Source organism: Rhinopithecus bieti, unplaced genomic scaffold (assembly GCF_001698545.2).
Source record: "Rhinopithecus bieti isolate Rb0 unplaced genomic scaffold, ASM169854v2 scaffold_34968, whole genome shotgun sequence".
Lineage (NCBI taxonomy): Eukaryota > Metazoa > Chordata > Mammalia > Primates > Cercopithecidae > Rhinopithecus > Rhinopithecus bieti.
This window is the reverse complement of record NW_016814942.1, coordinates 444,467-451,944: the sequence shown is the minus strand read 5'-3', so window position 1 is coordinate 451,944 and position 7,478 is coordinate 444,467. Positions and strand designations below refer to the sequence as shown.

General features: G+C 48.3%; 1 protein-coding gene across 5 annotated transcripts in view; it reads left to right on the top strand.

Moving 5' to 3' along the window:
• Positions 1-7,478, top strand: part of GATAD2A (GATA zinc finger domain containing 2A) — a 128,147-nt gene continuing 120,669 nt past the window's right edge. For 4 of the 5 annotated variants that reach the window (XM_017852726.1, XM_017852727.1, XM_017852729.1 and 1 more), the window contains exon 1: positions 7-170. The gene's annotated coding sequence lies outside the window, so the exon portion shown is untranslated. Of the gene's footprint in view, positions 171-7,478 lie in introns of all 5 variants that reach the window. The other variant, XM_017852728.1, reaches the window with a different exon arrangement.

The window sequence follows — 7,478 nt, the reverse complement described above, 5'->3', positions numbered from 1 at the left end:
GCAGTCGGTGGGTCGGTCGTCTGTCCTGTCGCCGCCGCCGCCGCCGCGGCCGCCGCCGGCGCCACCTGAGGGAGTCGCCTCCGCGGGACGCCACAGGACCTGACCGGACTGCGCCGCCCGAGGTCGTCCCGTGTCCCGGCCGCCGTCGGCGAGGGCGCGGAGCAACTTCGGTGAGTAAGGGGCAGGCGCCGCTGGCGGGTCCCCGGCTTCCGGTGCCCCGGGCTCTCTGGGGCTTCCGCTTCTCCCGCACTACCTTCGCCGAGCGGACTCCCTTCTCCACAGGACCTCCCTCTCAAGGGAGCCTCCTGCTCTGGGGCCCCCTTCCTCTCTAGGAGACCCCCCCCCTCTCTAGGAGACCCCTTCTCTTTAGGGGACCCTCGCCTCTCTTGGGGACCCCCATCTCTCCAGGCAGGGGACCCCGCTTCTCTAGGGGAACCCTGCCTCTCTAGAGGCTCCCTGCCTTTCTAGAGGACCCCACCTCTCTAGAGGATCCCCACCTCTCTAGGGGACCCCGTCTCTCTAGGGGACCCCCGCCTCTCTAGAGGATCACCGCCTCTCTAGGGGACCTCGTCTCTAGGGAACCGCCGTCTCTCCGAGGGGAGCCCTGTCTCTCTAGGCGACCCTGCTTCTCTAAGGGAGTCCCCCTTATCAGGGGCTCCCCCGCCTCTCTGAGGACCCCTGCCGGAGGGAACCCCCACCTCTCTGAGGAATCCTGCCTTTGAGAGGAACTAACTCCCTTCTTTGGGGATCCCCAACTCTTTGAGGATTCCCGCTTAGCTGAGGGGACTCCCTTCTTCTCTGAGGGTCCCTCTACTTTTCTCAGGAACCCACCCCTTTGAGGGACCCCTGCCTCCCTAGGGACCCCCTCCTATCTGAGGACCCCTGCCTCTGTGGGGAGTCCCATTCTCTGAGGGACCCCTGCCTCTTTGAGGGGAATCCCCATCTGAGCGACCCTCTACCTCTCTGAGGGTCCCCCCCTTTCTCTGAGGGGCCCTGGCCTCTCTAAGACTCTATCCTCACTCCTCTAAGGAGACCCCTGCTTCTATTAGGCTATACTTTCTCTGAGGGATCCCCCACCTTTTGTGGATTCCTGGGGAATCCCTTCTTCCCTGGGGGAACCCTCTTTTAAGAAGACATTCCAGCTTCTCAGAGGAAGCCCTACCTCTCTGTAGGAACCTCCCCACCCCTGCTTCTCTGAGCTGTGGTCCTACTTTTCTGACTTGTCCCCCTTTATTTTGTTTTTTTTGGAGACAGAAAATCTCACTCGGTCGCCCAGGCTGCAGTGCAGTAGTACGACCTGGGCTTACTGCAACCTCTGCCTCCCGGGTTCAAGCGACTCTCCTGCCTCAGCCTCCCGAGTAGCTGGGACTATAGGCACCTACCACCATGCCCGGCTAATTTTTGTATTTTTGTAGAGAGGGGATTCCATCATGTTGGCCAGGTTGGTCTCAAACTCCTGACCTCAGGTGATCCACCCACCTCAGCCTCTCAAAGTGTTGGGATTACAGGTGTGAGCCACCATGCTTGGCCCCCCTACTTTTTGATGAGTGCCTTCACTTTCCTGAGGGAGTCCCCCACTTCTTTGAAATGCCCATCTGACCGGATCATTAGTTATCTGAGGTATACCCCTACTTTACCAGTATCCTACTTTTCTATTTCTTCTATACTCTATGGATACTGCAGTTTTCTGAGGGGTCCCTGGTATCTCCCCTTAACTTGAGATATCCCACTCCTGTAGGCTCCTCACGTCTCTGAAGTATGTCTCCCCTTTTCCAAGATATCCCTTCTCCTGATGGGAGACACTGGATCTCTTCACTTCTTTGAGGGGTCTGTCTGAATTCCATGGGGTTCCCTCCCACTTGCCTGAGAGTATTCCCTCTTACTAGAGGCTTTCCTCCTGATTTTCTAAGGGAGAAACTCTTTATTTATCCTTGGAGCACTCATATGAAGCTTCTCCTCTTTCTGTCTGTGGCACCCACTTCCCCCAGCTGTGGAGGAAGAGAGCAGAAATGTACCCCTCCTTCAGTCTTTGTTGCTACTCTAGGGGTATTCTCTGGACTTTTATTTCGGTTTCCAGGGGCCTGGAGGATTTTGTGGCTGGAGGGGAAAGTCGGCGACAGAGAGGCAAAAAGCATGATTTCCTCATGTCCCTCTAAGATCTGCTAGATTTAGGGGAGCGTGAGCTGCTACTAGATGACCACCTTAGTTACTCAATTTTCCAGTTGTGGGGACATCACAGTGTTGTCACGCCTTTGTGAGGACAAATGGGACAAGGGAGAAACATTGTATCCCCATTATCACACTGTCAAGCTGTGGGAGTGACCCACTTCCTGTCCCATCCCTCAGTCCTCCCTCTGCATACTATAACTTAACTTTCCCTCCCCCTGCTGAAAAACATCAAAATGAAAAGGAGAAGAAAACTCGCCTTTATCTCTTCCTGTTGCATTTTCTCTCCCGAGATCCCCTGATTCAACCCTTGATCAAATAGGATCCCTAGTTCATAGGCCACTTTGGTTGGAAAGACAGAACAAGAAGCAGGAAATGGGTCACCTTAGATCCAGAAACAGGGGAAGGGAGGCAAGGGACAGGATTTCTGTAAGTTTTAGGTGATTTTGGCCTGGCCCACAAGGAACTTTTTACGTGGCGTTTACACATCTCATGTACTTTTTTTAATGGCCCACCCTGGATTCCAAGTTCAGTAGCTAATTTTATCTGCTTTGCCAAACGCAGAGCTCTGTGGAGCCCAAGTAGATGAATGCTGGCATTGAGAGATGGTCCAAAGGACAGGAATGAACTCAGTTTGAAACCTGAGTAACTTGTAACCACTTCGTGTCCACGCACAAGTCTCAAGCTAAAAACGTGGGGAGCATTTGACTGAAATGGAGTTCTGAAGTATGGTCTGCACTAGTGTTTGCTTTAGCATTTCAACAAGTTCTTCCCTCTGACTCCACTGGAACTGCAGTTCACTTTACAGTTTGACTGAGGGTAGTCTCTCTCCTGTTCGTTTCCATCTGGGTCTTGCTTAATTTGAGTCCTTTGTGAAGACTCCTGCCGAGGCTATAATTTGAGTTCTAAATCTGTCGGTGGACCATGTGGACACAAGTTTCAACTCGAGCTATTTTCTTCTGGGGAGAAGTGCTTGGAGACTTTCCTGGGCCCTCTGCTGCTGGGCTAAGTCAAGTCCAGGCAGGAGGCTGCTGCAGACTTAGTTGCTCTTCTCCTGCCTCTTCCTGGTCAGCTGTAGGCACTGCCCTCAGGGGAAGGGAAAGATGGTGGGGAGCTTGGGACTGAGATGAGGGTAGAGAAGTGCCTGAGGGTAGGGAAGTGCCTGCACGTATTTACTATTTTATTTTATTTTTTTGAGACAGGGTCTCATTTTGTTACTCAGGTTGGAGTGCAGTGGTGCGATCTCGGCTTACTGCAACCTCTGCCCCACTGGCTCACGTGATCCTCCCACCTCAGCCTCTGAAGTAGCTGGGACCACAGGCGCATGCCATCACGCCCGGCTGTATTTTTGTATTTTTGGTAGAGAAGGGGTCTCACCATGTTGCCCAGGCTACTCTTGAACTCCTGAGCTCAAGTGATCCACCCGCCTCAGCCTCCCAAGGTGTTGGGATTATAGGCGTGAGCCACTGCGACTGACCTATTATTTTTAATAAAACCTACAGGACCAGCAGATCAGATGTTAAAAAGGGAATGGACAACTTTGAATACAGTCAGAAGGACCTAGTTCAGATTCTGGTGCTGCCCTTCTTAGTTATGTGACCCTGGACAAGTGATGGCACAAAATTGGCATGTTATTAAATATTTGAGGGAACACATTGCTGTGAATGTGTGTCAAGGTGCTTATTGATGATGGGAGGTGCTTCCTAGATGGATGAATTAATGAATTTGAGGTAATAAACTGGAGGCGGACAGCACAGCTCCTGGCACACGGTTGGTGTGCGGTAAAGGCTGCTTATTGTGCTCATGAGATTAGGGTCCTGGCCTGGACTCCCAGACCAGAAAGCGCTTGATATTCTGCCAAGGCTAAAAATGCCCGAAGAGAAAGAAACTTGGTATGTCTCTTGGAAAACCCATTCCCCCACTGAGTCTCTTAGCAAGAGTTTTCTGTGTTCTGATACCAGATGTGAGATGGATTTGCTGTGTGGCAGGGCGTTTGTGTTTCTCTTGGCCTTGGCGTCTCCTCCTGTAAAATGGGGTAATTCGTGAATTACGGGCAAGTAGGGAGATGTATTACTCTAATTAGACCACAGGCAAGATAGAAGATTATAATGAACTTGAAGAATTGTGGGAAGAAAAAAATAGATGAACTATGTATGCCTAAGGGATCATATGCATATTATGAGACTGCTTGAGTGAGTGAGTCCAGCAGTTACCTGGTGAGTGATCTGTTCTTACACTTTAGAACCTTGAAAGAAGAGCCGTTCTTTCATTGTAATAGATCAGATTTGGGGACAAAAGACTGGGAAAGTGATGTACAAAGGCATTTGACGCCACACAATAATAGTACTTTGAGAGGGCCAGTGTGTGGCTTAGTGCCCACGAGGAGATCAGAATTCACCTCAAGCTCCCAAGGCCCAGAGGGCTGTGGAGATGCTAACCCAGCTTAGAGGCTGGGGCAGGGGTCGGGGGGCAGTGGAGTAGAGGGGAGTGGACAGGACATTAAAAAAAAATTTTTTTTTAGAGGATTTTTTTCTTAACAATTAATGAAAGCCGTAGAATCATGTCTGGTAAATTAGGCCCAGCCTTCTTCACTTACTAGTATGGGGACAGATGGCATTCTGCCCCTGACGGCTAAAACCCAGGAGGAAATAATGGGTGAAAGTCTGAGCTAGGCCCCTGGTGGGCTGCTCCTACGTTTGAAGAAAGGATTCTGGGTTTTTTTTGTTTGTTTGTTTTCTTCCTGGAAATAAACCCTCTCTCTTCCTCCTTCTCTCCTTCTTTCTTTCTCTCTTTCATACACACATATACAGACATACACTGACTTTGGTATTGAAGCAAATAAATATCCATCAATCTTAAATTTCTTTCAGTTCTTTTAAGGACAGTTATTCCATTACATGGGAAAGGAGCAAAATTTATAATATTTAAAATATAAGAACTAAGGTAAACAACTTCAAAGGGATCACTCTCCCCTTTAAAATTATGCTATGTCTCTTATGTGCCACAGACTTCACTCTGGTGGATGGTGGCGCCACCACCACGTCTCTATCTAACAGGAAGTTTTTTAAACTTATTTTTTTTTACTTGAAGGATCCTTACAGCAATAAAAAACCTTGGATAGTTAGAAATGATATTGATCTAGGTACATTTATTAGATGTAATGTAATGTGGTTATCTGTTGGTGGGCAGGTCTAAAAGGCATGTGGGTCCAAACACTGCCCAGCTTCTAACTCTGGACGGTAAAAACTGTTGATTTATGGAACTGAAATAGCTAGGGAAGTCAGGGTTTCCTTCCTGTTGGAGACAGCACTGGGGGCATTAAATCCCTGTGGGATCTTGATGATAAGAAATAAACTGACCTCTTTTGGAATTGGGAAATAACTTCTGTGTCAAGTGATTCCATCCAAATGAATGGATGGTGTTATTTTTGATTTCTAGTATTAAGTTTGACTTCATCCTCTCTGCAACTTGACTGCCTTTGTTTATACTGTTGTGTCTTTTGAATAAGAGTTTTCCTTTTCTTTTTTTCTTTTCTTTTTTTTTTTTTGAGACAGAGTCTTGTGCTCTGTCACCCAGGCTGGAGTGCAGTGGTACAATCACAGCTCACTGCAGCCTTGACTTCCGGGCTCAAGTGATCCTTCCACCTCAGCCTCTTGAGTAGTTGGGACTACAGGCACGTACCACCATGCCCGGCTAATTTTGTATTTTTTGTAGAGACTGGGTCTCACTATGTTTCCCAGGCTGGTCTTGAACTCCTTCCTGGGTTTGAGTGATTCTCTCACTTTGGCCTCCCAAAGTGTTGGGATTATAGGTGTGAGCCACAGTGCCCAGCCCAAGTTTATTGTGTGTTTTTTTTTTTCAGACGGAGTCTCGCTCTGTCACACAGGCTCGAGTGCAGTGGTGCAATCTTGGCTCACTGCAACCTCTGCCTCCTGGCTTCAAGCAATTCTCTGTCTCAGCCACCCAAGTAGCTGGCATTACAGGCACCCACCACCATGCCTGGCTAACTTCTGTATTTTTAGTAGAGACGGGGTTTCACCATCTTGGCCAGGCTGGTCTCGAACTCCTGACCTTGTGATCCACCTGCCTCAGCCTCCCAAAGTACTGGGATTACAGGCATGAGCCACTGCTCCTGGCTAAGTTTTATTTATTTATTTATTTATTTATTTATTTATTTATATTTTTATTGAGACAGAATCTTGCTCTGTCATCCAGGCTGGAGTGCAGTGGCACGATCTTGGCTCACTGCAACCTCTGCCTCCTGGGTTCAAGCCATTCTCCTGCCTCAGCCTCCCCAGTAGCTGGGATTACAAGCGTGCACCACCGTGCTCAGCTACTTTTTGTGTTTTTAGTAGAGACAGGGTTTCACCATGTTGGCCAGGCTGGTCTTGAACTCCTGACCTCATGAGCTGCCTGCCTCAGCCTCCCAAAGTGCTGGGATTACAGGCGTGAGCCACTGCGCCTGGCCAAGTTTATTCTTTTAAATTGGCTTATAAGGGGCCAGGCGCAGTGGCTCACACCTGTAACCCTAGCACTTTGGGAGGCTGAGGCAGGGGATCACTTGAGGTCAGGAGTTTGAGACCAGCCTGGCCAAAATGGCGAAAGCCTGTCTACTAAAAATCCAAAAATTAGCTGGGCGTGATGGCGCACGCCTGTAATCCCAGCACTTGGGATTACAGCACTTGGGAAAAAAAAAAATTTTTTTTTTTGACTTATAAGGGACAAGTGAACACTCAAATAAGAGCTTTACTTGTGTGGCCATAAGGTATGGTGTGTGTGTGTTTTCTAGTGCAATTTACATTACATTAAAAATTAGAAAGTGTTAAATTTTTTGGCCCATATAACTTCCTACGCCAACAAATAATTCAGGAGCAAACATTTTCATGCCTAAGATAACGTTTTCATGCTTGGTGAGGGGATTCTGGCAGTAAGCAGGACTGACACAGTTGGCCTTCCAGGAGCATACATCTTAGTTGCAGACAAATAAACAAGCAAATGAATGAAAGAATATTGTGAGGTTTCTTGAGAATATCCCTAAGTGCTGCAGCTACCCTCATTGGGAGCTTCAGGTGGAGTTCCTTGGAGGTGTAGAAGTGAAACCTCACTACCTCTTTAATTTCCTCACTGGGCTCCTGTTTCCTATTTCTAAAAGGAGACAGAAATTATGGCATTTTCCTACTTGATTGTTGGCGATAGTTGATTCATGACCACTGTGATTGTAATCTTGGGGAAACAGAGAGAAACTAGAATGGTCACGGTAGGGGGTATTTTCAGGTTTGTCTTTCTTTCTTTTTTTTTTTTTTTTTTTTTTT